The sequence below is a fragment of the Caretta caretta genome, chromosome 5, assembly GCF_965140235.1.
Source record: "Caretta caretta isolate rCarCar2 chromosome 5, rCarCar1.hap1, whole genome shotgun sequence".
Classification (NCBI taxonomy): domain Eukaryota; kingdom Metazoa; phylum Chordata; order Testudines; family Cheloniidae; genus Caretta; species Caretta caretta.
This window is the reverse complement of record NC_134210.1, coordinates 78480017-78498337: the sequence shown is the minus strand read 5'-3', so window position 1 is coordinate 78498337 and position 18321 is coordinate 78480017. Positions and strand designations below refer to the sequence as shown.

The following is an 18321-nucleotide window of genomic DNA, read 5'->3' as shown; positions in this document are numbered from 1 at the left end:
AGTTCCTGGGTTAGTGGTTCTGTTGTGTGGTATGTAGTTGTTGGTGAGTATTTGCTTCAGGTTGCGGGGCTGTCTGTAGGCAAGGACTGGCCTGTCTCCCAAGACTTGTGAGAGTGTTGGGTCATCCTTTAGGATAGGTTGTAGATCCTTAATAATGCGTTGGAGGGGTTTTAGTTGGGGGCTGAAGGTGACCGCTAGTGGCGTTCTGTTATTTTCTTTGTTAGGCCTGTCCTGTAGTAGGTAACTTCTGGGAACTCTTCTGGCTCTGCACATCCACCAATGTGATATATGCCATCATGTGCCAGCAATGCCCCTCTGCCATGTACATTGGTCAAACTGGACAGTCTCTACGTAAAAGAATAAATGGACACAAATCAGATGTCAAGAATTATAACATTCATAAACCAGTCGGAGAACACTTCAATCTCTCTGGTCACGCAATCACAGACATGAAGGTCGCTATCTTAAAACAAAAAAACTTCAAATCCGGACTCCAGCGAGAAACTGCTGAATTGGAATTCATTTGCAAATTGGATACTATTAATATAGGCTTAAATAGAGACTGGGAGTGGCTAAGTCATTATGCAAGGTAGCCTGTTTCTTCTTGTTTTTTCCTACCCCCCCCCCCCCCCAGATGTTCTGGTTTAACTTGGATTTAAACTTGGAGAGTGGTCAGTTTAGATGAGCTATTACCAGCAGGAGAGTGAGTTTGTGTGTGTATGGGGGTGGGGGGGATGTGAGAAAACCTTGATCTATGCAGGAAATAGCCCTACTTGATTATGTAAAGAGTTGTCACTTTGGATGGGCTAGCACCAGCAGGAGAGTGAATTTGTGTGGGGGGTGGAGGGTGAGAAAACCTGGATTTGTGCTGGAAATGGCCCACCTGTTGATCACTTTAGATAAGCTATTACCAGCAGGACAGTGGGGTGGGAGGAGGTATTGTTTCATATTCTCTGTGTGTATATAAAGTCTGCTGCAGTTTCCACGGTAAACATCTGATGAAGTGAGCTGTAGCTCACGAAAGCTCATGCTCAAATAAATTGGTTAGTCTCTAAGGTGCCACAAGTACTCCTTTTCTTTTTGCGAATACAGACTAACACGGCTGTTCCTCTGAAACCTGTCATTCTCAACAAACTATTTGACAAATTTAGCTCCCTTTTCTGTTTGCAAATTATCCACAGAGAGTTAGACTTTTACCAATTTGTTAGTTATTCAAAGTTATTTGATAATTTTTACTTATTGGCAAAAAGAAAAGGAGTACTTGTGGCACCTTAGAGACTAACAAATTTATTTGAGCATAAGCTTTCGTGAGCTACAGCTCACTTCATCGGATGCATTCAGTGGAAAATACAGTGGGGAGATTTATGTACATAGAGAACATGAAACAATGTTACCATACACACTGTAACCAGAGTGATCACTTAAGGTGAGCTATTACCAGCAGGAGAGCGGAGGGGGCGGGGGAGAACCTTTTGAAGTGATAGTCAAGGTGGGGCATTTCCAGCAGTTGACAAGAACCTCAGACGTTCAAGACGCTCAGACGTTTATATATTGTATATATAATGAGTCTGCAAGCCCCTTACCTTTCATAGGGCTCTGAATTTTCTGGTCCTTTCTGAAATTACTTCCCTGGGGTTCAACTCTTCACCCTACAAATGACTTTAGTCACTGAATGTGTGGTGGGGTGTGCTCCACAACAGGTGCACATGGTTCCAGAACATGTACAATTTGAATTCATTGGCCAACAGAGCCTAGCAATAAGGTTGCTGTAACTACATGGCCTTTCAAATAGTAGAAAGGGATTTTTAGGAGGACTGCCATTGAACACAAGTTGGAAGGTAGCCAAGGCCTTTTATCGGGATGAAGGAAATGGAGCCACTAACGGGTCACGTGGAGGGAGGAGATAATTGTTGTTGGAGGGTCTGGGGAAGTGAACGTCTGAAAGTTCAGCTAAGTTTTAAAGAGTCTCTGAACCTAGTGTGGTTGTACTCATCATCTTCTGTTCTATTTGCTGGTTTATGTCAGATTGATTATTATGTCACTTGAAAGGATTTGAAAGTAACATCAAGCAATACACTGATTCCCACATGAAGAATGTTGGCTGACTCAAGCTATTTTATTATTAACAGTGAATCAAACAATAAAGGAAGCTATAAACAACATATTAACAATATAACCTATTGTTGGATTCCCAAGCTCTCTGTTGAAATACTTACAGAATTATTCTTCCTTATGGGGATTATACCATTTGATCTACATTTCTTCCTGCCAAATTGACCTTTGTTTGTTGGAAAGTAAATATAAATTCAGTTTGAACTGAAAATGTATTTGAAGAGTGCAAAACCCCCTTTCTCTAGCTTAAATCATAAAATACATTGAATTCATTCAGGTTTTTGAATTAATGCTTCTGTGTAAAAGGTAAAATAAAACATTTTTTTCTTTTCTAAATGATACAACATTGGAAACCAATTATGGTTTGCTATCTTATATAGCTCTATTAGCCAATATCTGAGACCCCCTGCAGTTCCCATTGAGAGCAGCAATTCTAAAAATAATGAACTAGTCTGATTCAATTAAAAACATATGGAATACAATGGCTTCAGGCTGAGAGTGACACTTTATGTATTACAGACCAGAATCAAAAGTGTGTAATGAATATAAGTTTGACCACCCATATTCCTGTTCTGTATGGGGAACACGACTTGTAGCATATCAAACTTTTTAACTAATCCTAATCAAGAGTTGTAACAATGGCATTATAACCAATACATGTTATTTTCTCTTAGCTTTTATGTGTGGGTCAAGCATTCAGTTTGAAAGGCTCTAGGTTCAGGAGGAGCATATCTCACTGACATGGCTATTATTCTGATTGTTGTGGACTTCTTTCATGGCTGTGTTGGAACTTGGAACCTCTCTAGATTCTCTTATGTAAATACCCCTCAAAACCCATTAGTAGGCCATTTTATGAGTTTGGATTCCTTAACTGAATTCTAGCCAATAAAACACATCTATGCTGACCAAGGGCCAATGCTAGTAATCCTCAACACTTCACCTTTGCACTTAGCAGGAATGCCACATGGACAATTCACAACCACAGAACAGTATGTATCTTTTGGAAGATCACATAGCATAAGGTCTCCTGGTGCCAGGATAGACTATTGCTTATTCAACAGTAAAATGAAAAATAAGTAAAACTAATTATACCTTCCAAAAAACATTCTGTTTTATAAATACTAACTTGAAGTCCAACACACTTAAGTCCTTAATCAGTCAAAACTCCCTCTGAATTTAATGAGAGTTTCACCTAATAAGGCCTGTAGAATTTGGCCTATTGCCTTTTTCCCATCACCATCATATAAGAGTTCATCTGCTCTTGCTGCTTATCCTTTATCTGATGTCTGAGGGCGTCATTTCCCACTTGTAACTCCATATTTATTTTCACATTAATCCATGAAAATGAATGGGGTCTCAAACAGGCTAAAGTAAAAGTTATAATCTCGTTTGTGACGTCACATTTGGATTTTATAGAAATTACAACATTGCAATCAGGTTTCCAACATCACATGAGGCATGGACATTATTATTATAATTCATTATTCATATTAAAATAGCAATTACAGGCTCAGGAAAAGGTCAGGGCCCCAGTGTGCAGGGCAATATACAAGCACGGAGTAAGAGACTGCCTGGGCCTTGAAGAGATTATAATCTAAATAGGCAAAACAGACAAAGGGTGGGAGGGGAAACAGTAGCACCGAGACGTGAAGTGATTTGCCCAGGGTCACACAGCAGGTCAGTTGCAGAGTCAGGCATTGGTATATCTAATTATACAATAACTACCAGTTTGGGATGTGAGCCCTATTTCTCAGCAGTTTGTCCTGAATCTGGTATTATCAACTCTGACCCACTGAGGCATGGTGACACCCAGAGAACCCCACAGGGCTGAAGCTGGGAGCCTCGAGCCCCAGCGCTCCCCAGGCGGATGAAGCTGGGGGCCCAATATGCCCCCTGCAGCTGAAGCCCAGGGCGCCCCTCCCCCCACTTCTGGGCCCTGGAATTTTTACAGTATGTTGGGGTTAGCTTAAACAGCAGGTTGAGAAGAACACAAAACAACCCACATTTTTTCTGCTCTGCATGTGTAATTTTTTCTGACTTACCTTGTGATTTCAGCACCTAATTCCCTACATACTGATCCCTGCTGTGAGCATCCAGGAGTGGGCAAGGAACTGGAAGCAGCACAGTCCCGTCTCTCTTTCAGGACTTGGAAGGTTAGCATTTTCTGTTGCTATGGTAATGGGAGTCTCCCTTTTGTCTCCCCCACGTTGCCCAGCAATGTGTCAACAAATGTAAATTCACAGAGCTCCTCAGAAGCTGATTGGCCAGCTTCATTGTTTGGTTAGAAAAAGGAAGGAGGAGATGTGTTCAGGAAAAAACAATGAGAGGCTGTCTTTGCAATCCCCATAAGCATCTTCAGTGGAGTGGGATGCCAGGGTGCAGCAGCTGGAGCTCCCTCCAGATCTTCCTCTCGCTGTTCTATCACTGACCTACACCAGGTAAGGAGGAGGGAACAGAACTCTCCCCGCTCTGCAAATACTCCATAATCACTGACCTACATTAGGTGAGGATGTGTAGGATGCAGGAGGAGCTGCCGCTGGAATACCTGCCCACCCCCACAAGTTGTTATATAGTTATAACATGAATGATGTCAGTGTGTGGTAGGAGATGTAGATGGATACCCTTAAATTACAGGATCAGTCAGCAGTGCATGTCTCATGCCTTGAACTTCCTGGGCACACACCTTCTTCAGTACTGCTAGTACAGCTTTTTACCCCTCTAATCTTCTCCACAGGACAGTTGCCTGTAAATATTGGGCAATCCTGGCTGTTTTTCTCACCTCTGTCTTGAGGGCCCTGCAGATCTCTTCAGAACCCACTGACTGAGTATGCCTCTGTGACCGGGGTTCCTAGTGAGGAGCCAGCTATGGTCACTCAATTAGGGTGAACTGCAAAGAATGGGGCAGACAATCCCCATAAAACTGGTGGATATTCCAATACTTAGATTTACCAAGCCAGCATGAAACAGCTTCCTTATTACCTTACTGGTTACTCAGAAGTCCAAACAACACAGTTCCCCTTAGGCTTCCATCCAGGTACCCACGTCAAATATGATGAAAATTTCTGTAAATCTTATTTAATCATATGAAAGAAAAGGTTCTACCAATCCCAGAGGATCAGACACATTACCTTCCAGGTTAATGAATGTTTTAGATCTTATCCAAATACATGCTACAACCAATTCTTATTAACTAAACTAAAATTTATTAAAAAACAAAAGAGAGAAAGAGTATGGTTAAACGATCAATATACATACAGACATGAGTTTGATTCATTGAGGTTCAGATTCATAGGAGAGATGGTGAGCTTTGTAGTTGTAAAGAGTTCTTTCAGAAATAGTTCATGGGTTATAGTCCAATGTCCAAATCTCATATTCAGGGCGTACCAGCATAACTGGGACCTCAGTCTTGTGACTCAAACTTCCCCTGATGAAGCCTAAGGAGATCTGAGATGACAGAATTAGGACCCAAGGATCTTTAATACAATTTCATGTCTTTTGACAAGTTGCAGTTCCTCAAGGAACAAAAGGTAATTAGGATGACTTTGAAGGAGTCCATCACCGGTACTTAGCTATATGAATTAACGGAATTTGCTTGTTACGCCACCATTCACAGTACATTTCAAAGAGAGATGAATACCGAGATATCCCGTGTTACATTTCATTTAAATGCTAGGATATTTTTTTGACCTCTGATTTATCAGAATACAGCATAGACAGGGACTGTTGATTACATTGTGGACCCTACTCATACATATGTAAATACACAAAAACACAGACATTGTCTCCCCATATGTCTTTTAAGGGTTATTTATTTTGCAGAATGTTTAACCCCTTCTAGCCATGTGTCACAGCCTCTGACATCTTGGTTTGACAAAACACTAAACTTTTATTTAACCTGAGTAAACAAACATAACCATAGGCATTCAATATTTTGCCAAATAGTTGAATTTTTCCTTGGAAAATAAACCTATTTCTGCAGGAAAAATCCCTATCACAGCATATGCACATGATAATAGTGCTGAGGGCTTATACATGACTGCTATAGTCATTTCATAACTTTCTTAATAAAAAACCAACCCTCAGTTTTTGAAAATTTGCAAATAATGCCTAATAGACACCATTTATTTAAGATATTGGCAAGAACAATGTTTTGTGTTCTGCTAAGCAACAGAGATCTGTTGCAAACAAACCCTAGCACCAGAGCTGTGTTGAAATTATCAGTGATGCAGGTATGCTGCTAACAAGGAAGTAAAGAAAATAATGAAGTAGGATTTTACATTATTTCCCTCTCTTGCTGCACACCCTGTGTGTGAGATCACCAAACCAATTAGAATAGGAATTAGAAATGACCAGTTAGAATACCAACTGCCAAACCAATTACCAATTAAAATATTACTTACCAAGTACACTACCAATTTACTAGGTAGAATACCAATTTTAAAACCAGTTATCAATTTATAATATAAAATAAAAATTAAACGTAAGTCAAAGTATTCAACTATTATGTCATAATATTGGTCTAACCCCATTTGGAATTTTATGTTATGTTATAAATTATAATGTAATATAACATAAAAGCTGAGTCAATAAAGTTGAAACAGTGATTTTTACCTTATCACAACTAAACATTTTGAAAAGGTTGAAATGAAATGCCATTTTCCAAAACAAAACTTTTGAACTTATACCACGGGAAATTTTGATTTTTTTCTGTTCTCATTTTGGAATGAAAAAATCAAAATGCCTGAATTTCCCATGAAACTGGAATTCCAGGTTCCAGCCAGCTTTAGCAGCAAGCATCGGATACCCACCTTTGTTACTCCCCTACACCCACCCTTATGGCTCAAGATTCTATTACCTCTTCTGGGATGCGCTCTGTGACTTTCCTTTTAAAACAGTTTAAAAGCCTCATTTCCCATATTGTAAACAAATTTTTCTGTGATGATAGAAGGAATCGAGTTTACATTTTTTGTTTTTTAATTGAAAACTGTGTGGAACAGTGAGAATGCCAATGAAAGCTGAAGGCACCCAGCACTTTGCAGAATCATATCCCTGGAGAGTTAAAACCCAAAGAAGGACTTCTATATTTTCTTTTAGGTCCCAGGGCAGCCACTGCAAATAGCCTTTTTCTGATGGTAAAGGGGCATCAAGGCATGAATCCATTCTTTTATTCATGTCATAGACTTTTTCCTCCAATAATGCATAATACAGTTTTAGCTACTGATAAGGCAATGCCAGTAATTGTAATTGTAGATCCAACTCTATAAGAGCTATTTATTATAATTGGATAAAAGTAGTTGGCAACATTGATACTGCAAACCCATTGATAAAGAAAAGGCTTACACATATCTACAGCATCTATAATGTCCAGCCATCACAACTCAGAACTTTGGAATTCAGCAGCTCAAAACAACTTTCATGAAGTCATCATTCTCAGTTTTACATGTGATAGGTATCACTGTTCTTTGCATCTATTTTATACATTTTTTTCTGGGATCAAAAACATACTGTGAATACTGTAAAAGGATCATTCTATGTTTCGAATGCTTATATATTTCTCATCACATATTGTGGACCAAGGTATCAGGGAATGTACCATGTTCTCAAATTGCTTTCCCACTTGACCTTACACTTATTATACAAGACACTCTAATGACTCATAATAAATTGGTATAAGATTGACATTTTCTTTTTATCCAAGTAGATCAACAAATCATTCTAAGATTAAAATCTCAGTCAACTAATGGAGCAGAATTAGTAATTTACATTAACTAATGCCTGTAATGTAAATGTCTAGAAATTAGTCCTAGGAATATAAGTGGAGCCCAGCCCATCAAGATAATTAATGTCTTATTATATACATTTTGAAAGATCACACTCCCCATTTGTTCCCATGCTTGCTATAGAGGCACCCTGAAGAGCCTCCAACAATCATGGGCTCTGGATTAAAGTCCAGTGTGGCTATTTTACAGATTTTGTTTAAGAATTAGGTCCAGATGGTAAATGAATTAGAAATGACACTGTCTTATAATTTCCTTAAGTTTAACTTTTATCAACATGTTGAAGACACTTTCAGGATCATAACATTTAAGAATCTCCTGATCCAAATTAAAGAGGAAATTCCTGTCCTCTGTAACCAAGAGACTAGAAATTGCATTTGTGAAACTCACTTGCACAAATTTGAAACGTACAATGCAAGGCTACCTCTGTCTGATGGCATGATAAGTTCATCAGTGTTTTATAGCTGTAGAAAAGTTACTGCAAGACTAACCTGTTTAATTAGTTACTTTTTCAAATCAAAATTATATTACAGCAAATGTTATGGTAAACATTTTTATTCGAGTATTTTTTTTAAAAAAGTTTGTAGTTAACATCATACGTCATTTACTGTGTTTGTTATTTCTGATGATCAAACAGGGATTGTTATATTTTCTAGCATGGAGAATCATGAATTTTTTTCTGTGTTCATCAATGTATAGTTATCATCACTCTCCTGAGCGCCTCCAGGCATCTGCGCTATGTTTGCTACTGCTGGAGTAGAGATAACATCCATGTTTTGCATTCAGATAACTTGAGTGATGGTCAACAGTATAAACCCTAATATAGAAAGTATGTTTTCAGCTGAAACTATGAAGTGCAAATGAAGTTAAGCACATGATTAAGTGTTTGCAGGACTGAGACCTTATTTATTTCTGGTTGGCAAGGGGGCAATGGAGGGGGTCTTTTTCTTTGTTTTAAGGGTCCGAGACATTCATCAATAAATTATTTGTATGTATGCAGGACAAAACTGGTCACAATAAACTGAGTTTATGAATATGTTTATAGTCATCATACCTGATAACGATTATATCTCAGTTGCCATGTTTTGTGTCTTGCAGAATTTGGAGTGGGAGCTGGTCTGGAGGACGACTTGGAAGAAAATAAAAGGAACAAAAAGGCTAGGCTCATGGAACAATCTTAAAAAGGAGCAAAGACAGGGGAAGGAGAGAGGTCTTCAATTACTAGGACTTCCTTATTTTTACAACTTGTTATTATTTACTCATGGAGGAAGGCATATTGTGAATACACAAAGAAAGATATTTTGTGATGTACTATTCTTGGTTTCTTGTTTGCTTTACCTCTGATTTAAAAATATTCATAATTTGCTCTCCCCTTCAGCAATGTATCTATTATGTATTGAACAGCATTACTGAGCTCAATTGTGTTTAATACAATGATGTTTGGATGGCTGAAGATTTAGGAGTTTGACTTTTCTTGCCATAAAATACAAACCTATACTATAAGCTTGTAACCTCGAAAGCAATAGCTGTAGGGATTTTCTTTTGCTTCCGCTGCCTTATATATGTAACCCTTCTGCCAGGTGGAGTCAGCAGCAACAAGGGCCAGGTTCAGTATCTAGGGGTTCCTTTTCAACAAATCAACACAAGACCATCTCAAGCCCCCACCCAGTGACCTGGGACAATTACACACCACTCCCTGGCTGCCTGTAAGGGGCAATACTTCCCCTCTCACAAGCACAGAGTGTCAATCTAGCAAAACCTTTTAATAAAAGGAGGGAATTAACTCGGCATTAATTTGGGAAAACACCACAACTAGGGTTCATAGACACAAAGCATGAGCAAAAGATCCACCCCCAAGTAAGTTGGGCAGTGTCCTTTCCCCCTCAGGGCCTTAAGTCCAGCAACCCAAAAGTCTCTTTAACGTGCCCCCTCCCCCGCACCCCACTCACAGTTTCTGCCCTTGGCCAGTGCAGCCACAGAATTCAAAGGTTCAGCTGCAGAGTTCACCTCCCACCCCGTGCAGAAGGCAGGGGCACTCACTCATCACCCCAATGGCCGATTGTCACGCCTCTGTGGGGCTCTGCTCTGGCCCTCTCCTCCAGCCTCCTTGCTGCGCCTCTCTGCCAGCCTCCCAGCTGGCCATTCGCCAAGATGTCTTTATGCCCCCCCCCAAACTTAACACAGCTCTCAGTGATTTCAGCTGTTAGTGGGGGAGCCTCACTGCTGGTGCACAATGGATAGTCTCTTGCAATAGAGACACTGTCCCAAAGTGGGTCTAATACTTAGACCTAGGTATCAGGTTTCAGAGTAGCAGTCGTGTTAGTCTGTATTCGCAAAAAGAAAAGGAGTACTTGTGGCACCTTAGAGACTAACCAATTTATTTGAGCATAAGCTTTCATAAGCTACAGCTCTCTTCATCGGATGCACTAAGTATCAGTGATTTCAGCTCTTCAGCATGTAACAAGACTCTCAATTGAGTCTAAATTAGCTCTTTTATTATACCATGGAGAGAGGAAGGGTCAAATGGTGTCTTTAACCATAAACAGGGCCCATACCACCAAGTACAAGTACCTGTCCCCAACCTCTCTCAACTCATTGGTCTTTGGAACCCATGTCCCCTAGCGAGTGCCGTTTAGTTGAGTGTGAGTCCCTCCATTGGAGTATGCCAGGTACAGTTCTGCTGCCCTTGGTTCACACAACAAGGATAACAACCCGTTTTTACTCCTGCCCCAATAACAAGGAGACTGGGGATCCAACACCAGCCACAAGTGATCATTTGGCCAAGCAATACCACTATGCTGAGCAACTAGGCAGAGTGGGTGTGTCCATGAAAACGAGATCAGCTTCTGAAGTCTTTTTCCACAGTTCACCACTAGATGTCAGGGGAGAGCTCATTCAGACTCCGCTTATATATGTATACACCCCTACTGCTTTATCCTGCAGATTGGCACATAGATACTATTGCAACAGGTGCATTTGACGTATCTAAATATATGTTAAGAACTTAATTATTCTACACTGGAGTTAATGTTGAAGGATTATTTGTCATTTTCTGAGAAAGGGAACACATGTCACTGAGGTTGAATGTACCTTGAGTAGGAGTTTAATTACCATTTCTCATGAGAAGTCCGCAGATACAAAAGATCACATTGCTACTAAAAACATAGTTCAAATGTTCAAATTCTCCTTTGAAACTGGCAATCTTCCTAGGGAGATGAATATGGCTGCAGCTGAAGCAACAGTAACTTTTCAAACAGTGAAATACTGTCAAGCATTCCAAATCTTGGACTTCACTAACCAAATTACACAACAACGTGAATGTGATTCCAATGTTGTCACGACCTGAAAATACCTAGTGCTCATTTTAATCTTTATTTATAATGGTACAGTTACACTTATATAGAACCTTCTATCCATAGGCGCTGACTCCATGCATGCTCCGGGGCTGGAGCACCCACAGGGAAAAATTGGTGGGTGCTCTGCACCCACCAGCAGCTCCCTGCCCCATCCCCCCGCCCCAGCTCACCTCCGCTCTGCCTCGGCCTTCTGCCCTCTTCTCCCCCACTTCTCCCCCTCCCTCCCAGCACTTGCTGCTGCCAGACAGCTGTTTTGCAGTGGCAAGTGCTGGGAGGGAGGGAGGGAAGAGGAGGGGGAACATGGCACGCTCCAGGAAGAGGCAGGGCTGGGGTGGGGATTTGGGGAAGGGGTTGGAATGGGGGTAGGGTGGGGTGGGAGAGGGTGGGGAAGGGGTGGAGTTGGGGCGGAGTGGAGGCGGGGTTGGGGGCAAGCATCCACCAGTGCTGGGAAAAGTTAGCGCCTATGCTTCTATCCAAACTGTGAGGTAGAGGTAATAGTTCAGAACACTAGTGAGTTCTGTCCTCAGTAACACAAACACATAACAACTGGTGGAAAAGAGAAGATGTCAAATCATTAGAATTGGTATAATTAAGAACAGGAAAGTAGGTTTTGAGCAGGAATTAAAATGAAGAGAATCAGAAAAAAAAGGGAGAAAGAATTTCCAGGGAGCTGGGCTAGAAAAGAAGAGGCCTAAAGAAATAGTACTTTAAACAATTTTTTTTAATTAAACCAGAACTTCTCAGACTTGGCAAACAAGGCTAAAGCATTACTTACAAGTGACATCCATAAACAAATATTTCTCATCCACTGCCCTGGACATTACTCATAGCGTCAGAACTGATCATTCCACCACAGTTTAGGCTGTCCTCACCCATGTACTACTTTGAGTTCAGACTCCCTTCCCTGGAATGCTGCAGCACTGCACTCTAACCTCCGTTTACTTGGCCTCCATCTAAAGCTGCTTAGGCTTGTTGCTCTCCAGAGCAGAGAGCTTTAGCCTGGGAGAATTTCCTCTCACAGACTTCCAGAAACATTCAACAAATTGGATTTCCAGAAATTAGAAGCTACTGGCCTTATTTTTATGGCAGTCCTAGGATCCTGTGTGTAAGCAGAGTCAGGATGAGCTCCACCCCTGACATCTGGTGGTGAGGTGTGGCAAGTTGTGGAAAAGAACTTCAGGGGCTGATCTCATTTGCATAGGCACACCCACCCTGCCTAGAATGAGGCTATAACTGCCCAAATGGTCACTTTGGCTGTTGTGGGATTCCTAGTGTCTCTGTTATTGGGGCGGGAAGAATAAATTGTTATTACCCTGATTATGGGAACTGTGCTTGGAACTGTACTTGGCCTTTTGTTATGATGGAGGGACTAACCATCAACTAAGTAGCACTCGCTAGGCAAGGGACATGAGTTCCAAAAGTCTGTGAATTGAGAGAGGTTTGAGACAGGTATTTATACCTGGTGGTGTGGGTCCCTTTGTGAGGGCCTGAAACACCAATTGCACCTCTGTCTCTCTCCACTGTGGAATGTCAGAGTTAATTTTGGGTCTATTAAGAGTCTTGCTACAGGTACTGTGCTGAATTCACTTTGGCCTTATGGTGCACCAGCACTAAGGCTCCTACTACTATGAGCTGGAATCACTGAGCACTGTGTCAAGTAGTGGGGAGCCGGAAGAACTAGAGTGCTGTTTGTGAATAGGCTGGCGGAGTGTTCGTGAGACGGTGAGGCGAGCTGTGCAGAGCGGAGCCATTCGTGAGACAGCAGAGTGTTCGTGAGCCGGCGAGCTGAGCAGAGCTGTTCGTGAGACGGCGGAGTGAAGTGTTCGTGAGACGGTGAGCTGTGCAGAGCGGAGCCGTTCGTGAGACAGCGGAGCGGAGCCCTGTGGGGCAGTCAGCTTCAGGACACATAAGGTGCCCCTTACCTCTTCCCCCCCCACACACAGGCACATTTTAGCCAGACTGGGGAGCAACACTCTGCAGATGAACTTTTGAACTCTGGGGCTGGACTTTTTGAACTTTGGGTGATTTGTGGATTGCTGGACTCAAGAGACGTTTGGGTTCTCTGGGACTGAAGAACCCGAGGGAAAGGATGTGGCCCAATTTGCTGGGGTGGGTCTTTGCTCATGGTTTGGTTAATGAACACTAGTTGTGGTGTTTCCCCAATTTAATGCTGATGTCGTTTACCTCATGTTATTAAAGATTCTCTGCTACACCGAGACTCTGTGCTTGCGAGAGGGGAAGTATTGCCTCTTTGAGGAGCCCAGGGGGGGTGTAAGATTTTCCCAGGTCACTGGGTGGGGGCTCGAGCCAGTTTTGCATTTGCTTTGATGAGAGGGAACCCCTGTGTAGTGAACCCGGCCCTTGCTGCTATCAACTTGGCCTGGCAGAAGGGTTACATGTGTGCTCAGTCTGCATTTCTTGCAGCTCCCTCAGAGTGGATGTATCAGTGCTGCCTAACTCAGCTGCCATCTCTCACTGGATTTCCTCAGCAATGCAGCTGCCTGCAGCCCCATTGCCAGAAGAGCATCCAAAGTGATGGAATCAGCAAGAGAAGACAACCCTGAATTCCCCTTCTCCCAGGTTATTCCATGTTGTCACCAGAGCAGCCTAGCCTAGCCTGCTAACTTCTTGGACCTGCTGGCAATTGTTGCAAGGACACTGCAGCAGGGTGGTCTAATAGCCCATACCATCAGCTTATAAATGTCCACAAACAAATAACTGAATTCCAACAATACAATATCAGAACTCGGGGGGGCGGGAGGGAGTGCCAATGATGGCACCAGAGTAACGCCACTGCAGTAGGGCCTATCTGAACATAGTGCATTTTAGAATGAGCAGTGCTTCCTAAGCACTAGTGCTCCTGTCCATTCCTTCTAGTCTCCCAGGATTTCAAACTCTGCTTTGGCAGAGGTTATTCTTCTGTTCCTAATATTCTTCACCTCTGGCAGACATCCTTCACTTTATAAGTACCTGCACAGGGAGAAAATACTGGGTACTAGCAGACACTGTAATCGAGAAAAGGCATAACAAGAAGCAATGGCTGGAAGTTGAAGCCGGACAAATTCAAATTAGAAATAAGACCCATTTTTAACAGTGAAGAACAGCCGAGAAGGGGAAGTGGTGGAGTCTCCATCTCTTGAATTCTTCACTTTAAGACTCGATGCCTTTCTGGAAGATACGCTTTACTCAATCAAGTTTTTGGGCTCAAAGGAGTAACTGTATGAAATTATTTGGCCTGTGATACACAGGAGGTCAGACTAGATGATCTAAAGTTTTAAAACCTATGAGTCCTGTAATTCCGCGAGATTGGCCCCCATAGGGATTTAAACCTCAATTACTTAAAGCATCCTCCCTCTGTCCTTGGAGTTATTAATCAAAGATTTTTGGTATCATCTTTCTTTTACACTTTCTCATCTCCTGTTTCATAGCTGCTCCACAAGACAGATTCCCAGTAGAAGAGTGGTAGTTCAATGTGATTTTGCAGGCCCAGACAAAATCTCAATTTTAGTCCTATAGATGGAGACATCCTGTATTTGTTTGTTTCTTTCCTTCCTTACCATAATCAGTTAGGATGATAAATGAGCTTGGAGTGTCTCAAAGAACTCATTTCCAGTTCTTTAAAAAACAGTGCTGACTTTCTACACAGCCAAAAAGAACAGAGCTCCACTTAAACCAGTGTCTCTCCAATATTTTTGTCCTAAATTCTAATATCATTAGGAAAAAAGTTGCACGCATGTGATGTGAAATGGGATTTAAAGTCTATCTGCTCTGGACCAAAGGATGGAGAAAGTCAGAGACCTTTAATTCTTCTTTCATGGGATCTCTAACATGCTTGATGGCCTCCAATATCCACTTTCAAATGACCAAAATAAACATAAGTCAAACATAAAAAGCACACTGTAAAACCTCTCTGGTGGACATGATATATCTTGACTTTAGCAAAGCTTTTGATACGGTCTCCCACCGTATTCTTGCCAGCAAGTTTAAAAAGTATGGATTGAATGAATAGACTATAAGGTAGATAGAAAGCTGGCTAGATTGTTGGGCTCAACTGGTAGTGATCAACCGCTCGATGTCTAGTTGGCAGCTGGTATCAAGCGGAGTGCCCCAGGGGTTGGTCCTGGGGCCGGTTTTGTTCAACATCTTTATTAATGATCTGGGCAATGAGATATATTGCACCCTCAGCAAGTTCGCGGATGACACTAAGCTGGGGGAAGAGGTAGATACGCTGGAGGGTAAGGATAAGGTCCAGAGTGACCTAGACAAATTGGAGGATTGGGCCAAAAGAAATCTGATGGGGGACAACCAGGACAAGTGCAGAGTCCTGCACTTAGGATAGAAGAATCCCATCCACAACTACAGGCTGAGGACCAACTGGCTAAGCAGAAGTTCTACAGAAAAGGACCTGGGGATTACAGTGGATGAGAAGCTGAATATGAGTCAGCAGTGTGCTCTTATTGCCAAGAAGGCTAATGGCATATTGGGCTGCATTAGTAGGAGCTTTGCCAGCAGATCGAGGGCAGTGATTATTCCCCTCTATTCAGCTCTGGTGAGGCCATATCTGGAGTATTGCGTCCAGTTTTGGGCCCTCAACTACAGAAAGGACAGAATGGAGAGAGTCCAGTGGAGGGCGACAAAAATGATCAGGGAACTGGGGCACATGACTTAAGAGGAGAGGCGGAGGGAACTGGGTTATTTAGTCTGCAGAAGAGAAGAGTGAGTGAGGGGTTTGATAGCAGCCTCCAACTATCTGAAGGCGGGGGAGGGTTCCAAAGAAGATGGAGCTCGACTGTTCTCAGTGGTGGCGGATGACAGAACAGAGAGCACTGGTCTCAAGTTGCAGTGGGGGAGGTCTAGGTTGGATATTAGGAAACACTATTTCACTAGGAGGGTAGTGAAGTACTGGAATGGGTTACCTGGAGAGGTGGTGGAATCTCCATCCTTCGAGGTTTTTAAGGCCAGGCTTGACAAAGCCCTGGCTGGGATGATTTAGTTGGGGATTGGTCCTGCTTTGAGCAGGGAGTTGGACTAGATGACCTCCTGAGGTCTCTTCCAACCCTAATCTTCTATGATTCTATGATTCTGTGACATCAAAGTACATTTTGCAAAGAGCTCATCAAAGTCTTAAGATGAGAAGAATAGAATTTTATAGTAAGAGTTTTGCAATGCAGCCATTTAAGATTGGGAATCCCTTAATGATAACAATAAAAGTTTAATTCACTGTCTCCTTTTCTCTTGCTCTTCTTTCTCTTTCCTTTTTCTGTCGAATCCTTTTTTCTTTAAGGAGAGCTACTCCTTCCCTTCAATAAAAAATTCCTTAATTCTCTTCCCCTTCTCACTACTTCTTCTTTCCTATCCCCACTTGTTCAGCTTCACTCTTTGCTAATGAAACAAGTACCACCCAATCTCTTACTTCTTTCTCCACTGCCTGCCACAACCACCAGTCACAGTGCCACAAGCACCCATGAACTCACTCACCTGTCTCACCCATCCACGCTCATTGCCCCCCTCCACAAAGAACCAAAGACACATCTATTGTCCCACACAGGCCCATGCACCATCACTCACTGGGACCTTCTTTTATGGATTCGACACCCACCCCATATCATTTCTGGGATGGTAAGGACTCCCCAAACACCCATGGGTCACCCAAGGCCCATCCCCCTTTTGAACTCTCATGAGCTATCCATAGCCCCCTTCTTGTTCTCTGAGACCTCCCTCTTAGGTTTTTCTGTGCATCTACTATTCCATTTTCTGGCATTTCTGTATGACACACACACGTACAGCCCCCTGCCCCCTGGCCCTCAGAGGCTCTCAGCCTCGTCACCCTCCCCACAAGATTCTCATATGGACCTCTTTAGTCCTCTTCTCTGGCCCCCTTATCCCATATACCCTTCCTGGGTCTCTTGGGGCAAGCCACATCCTCTCTGGGCTTTTCCACCTTTTCACCCATTCTCTACTTCTTTCATTGCAGTGGCCATAGGCAGGACTGGAATACCTACTCTGATCTGCCTCACCTTCCCACAATGCTTCCCTGCAGGGCAGGATGAGAAAGTGCAGGAGCAGTACCCCTTCCTTTGTTATAGCCTGTGGTTGCTCTGGAGGAGGCAGAAGAAATTTGGCTGCTGGCTAGGTAAAGGGGGCTGGACAGTCCAGAAGCTGGGAAATGGAAGGGCCCAGGAGAAGGCATGGGAGGACCTGCAGACCACGTAGTGAAACAGCTGTTCCCAAAGGCCAAGCTCTAGCAATTCAAAAGACTGGAACATTTTAGAAGGTTCAACCCTTTTCTTACATTAGCTGCAGGAAGGGGCAGGCTTTGCAAGATATGGCACTCACTAAATCCACCCAGGACAAGGAGGCTAAAATTGCCATAATTTGGCACAGTGATGAGGAGATTTATCTTTTACCCAGCTTCTCCTCTGAAGGCCTTTTCCTATCCAGCAGTGTTATCACATCTCCAATCCCTACCTATCAGTTTTCCCCTTTTCTGTCTTTTCTAGGACTCTTTGCTCCATAAACCAGGCTGCTTGCTCTGTTTCTTTAATCCTGGAGGATTTCCACAGTCCTCCCATGTCCTGCAGAATGCAAATATACTGGACAAGCACCCAGGCACAAATATTTTCTCATCTGGCCTGCTCTTTTACCATTGTGTGGCTCTGAAGGATTATGGAAATAAGAGGCCAGACAAATTCATTCCAGAAGCAGAATCTGGCAATTCCAACCCCATGCTGGACAAATGGGCAGAAATCACAGGGCCATACAAACAGTCAAAATCCATGGTTACGCTTAAATAAAAATTGACAGGTAAGAAGTCTGCTCTCTTTTCTCCACTTGCTCCCTTTCCCCTAGCACCTTCACTATTACGACCATCATCGGCCACTCCAGAGTCCATCAGCACCATTACTAACTTTGGATGTGGCATGACATGAAGCACTCATTTAAAAAACAAGCACAATACAAATCAACATTGCAAAACAGCATTTCAGTCTGTACTGCAGTGCTGGTTCTTTCTCTATTGAGGGGTTAAGGGAAGGCGGGGAGCGGTTAGGCAGGACTCATGGTCTTTCCAAATATTT

General features: G+C 42.6%; 1 protein-coding gene and 1 long non-coding RNA gene across 4 annotated transcripts in view; one reads left to right on the top strand and one right to left on the bottom strand.

Moving 5' to 3' along the window:
* The window catches only part of ZNF475 (zinc finger protein 475), a 54370-nt gene that overhangs the window by 26092 nt on the left and 9957 nt on the right, over positions 1-18321 (bottom strand). Inside the window, exon 2 of one of the 3 annotated variants that reach the window (XM_075128623.1) lies at positions 8944-9018. The exons of 1 other annotated variant lie outside the window; for it this stretch is intronic. The gene's annotated coding sequence lies outside the window, so the exon portion shown is untranslated. Of the gene's footprint in view, positions 1-4154; positions 4293-8943; positions 9019-18321 lie in introns of those variants that run through there. One more of the 3 variants, XM_048849407.1, reaches the window with a different exon arrangement.
* LOC125636409 (uncharacterized) lies at positions 4360-9344 on the top strand. The gene is made up of 2 exons (XR_007356579.1): positions 4360-4550; positions 8988-9344. It is a non-coding gene; the product is annotated as an uncharacterized LOC125636409 (long non-coding RNA).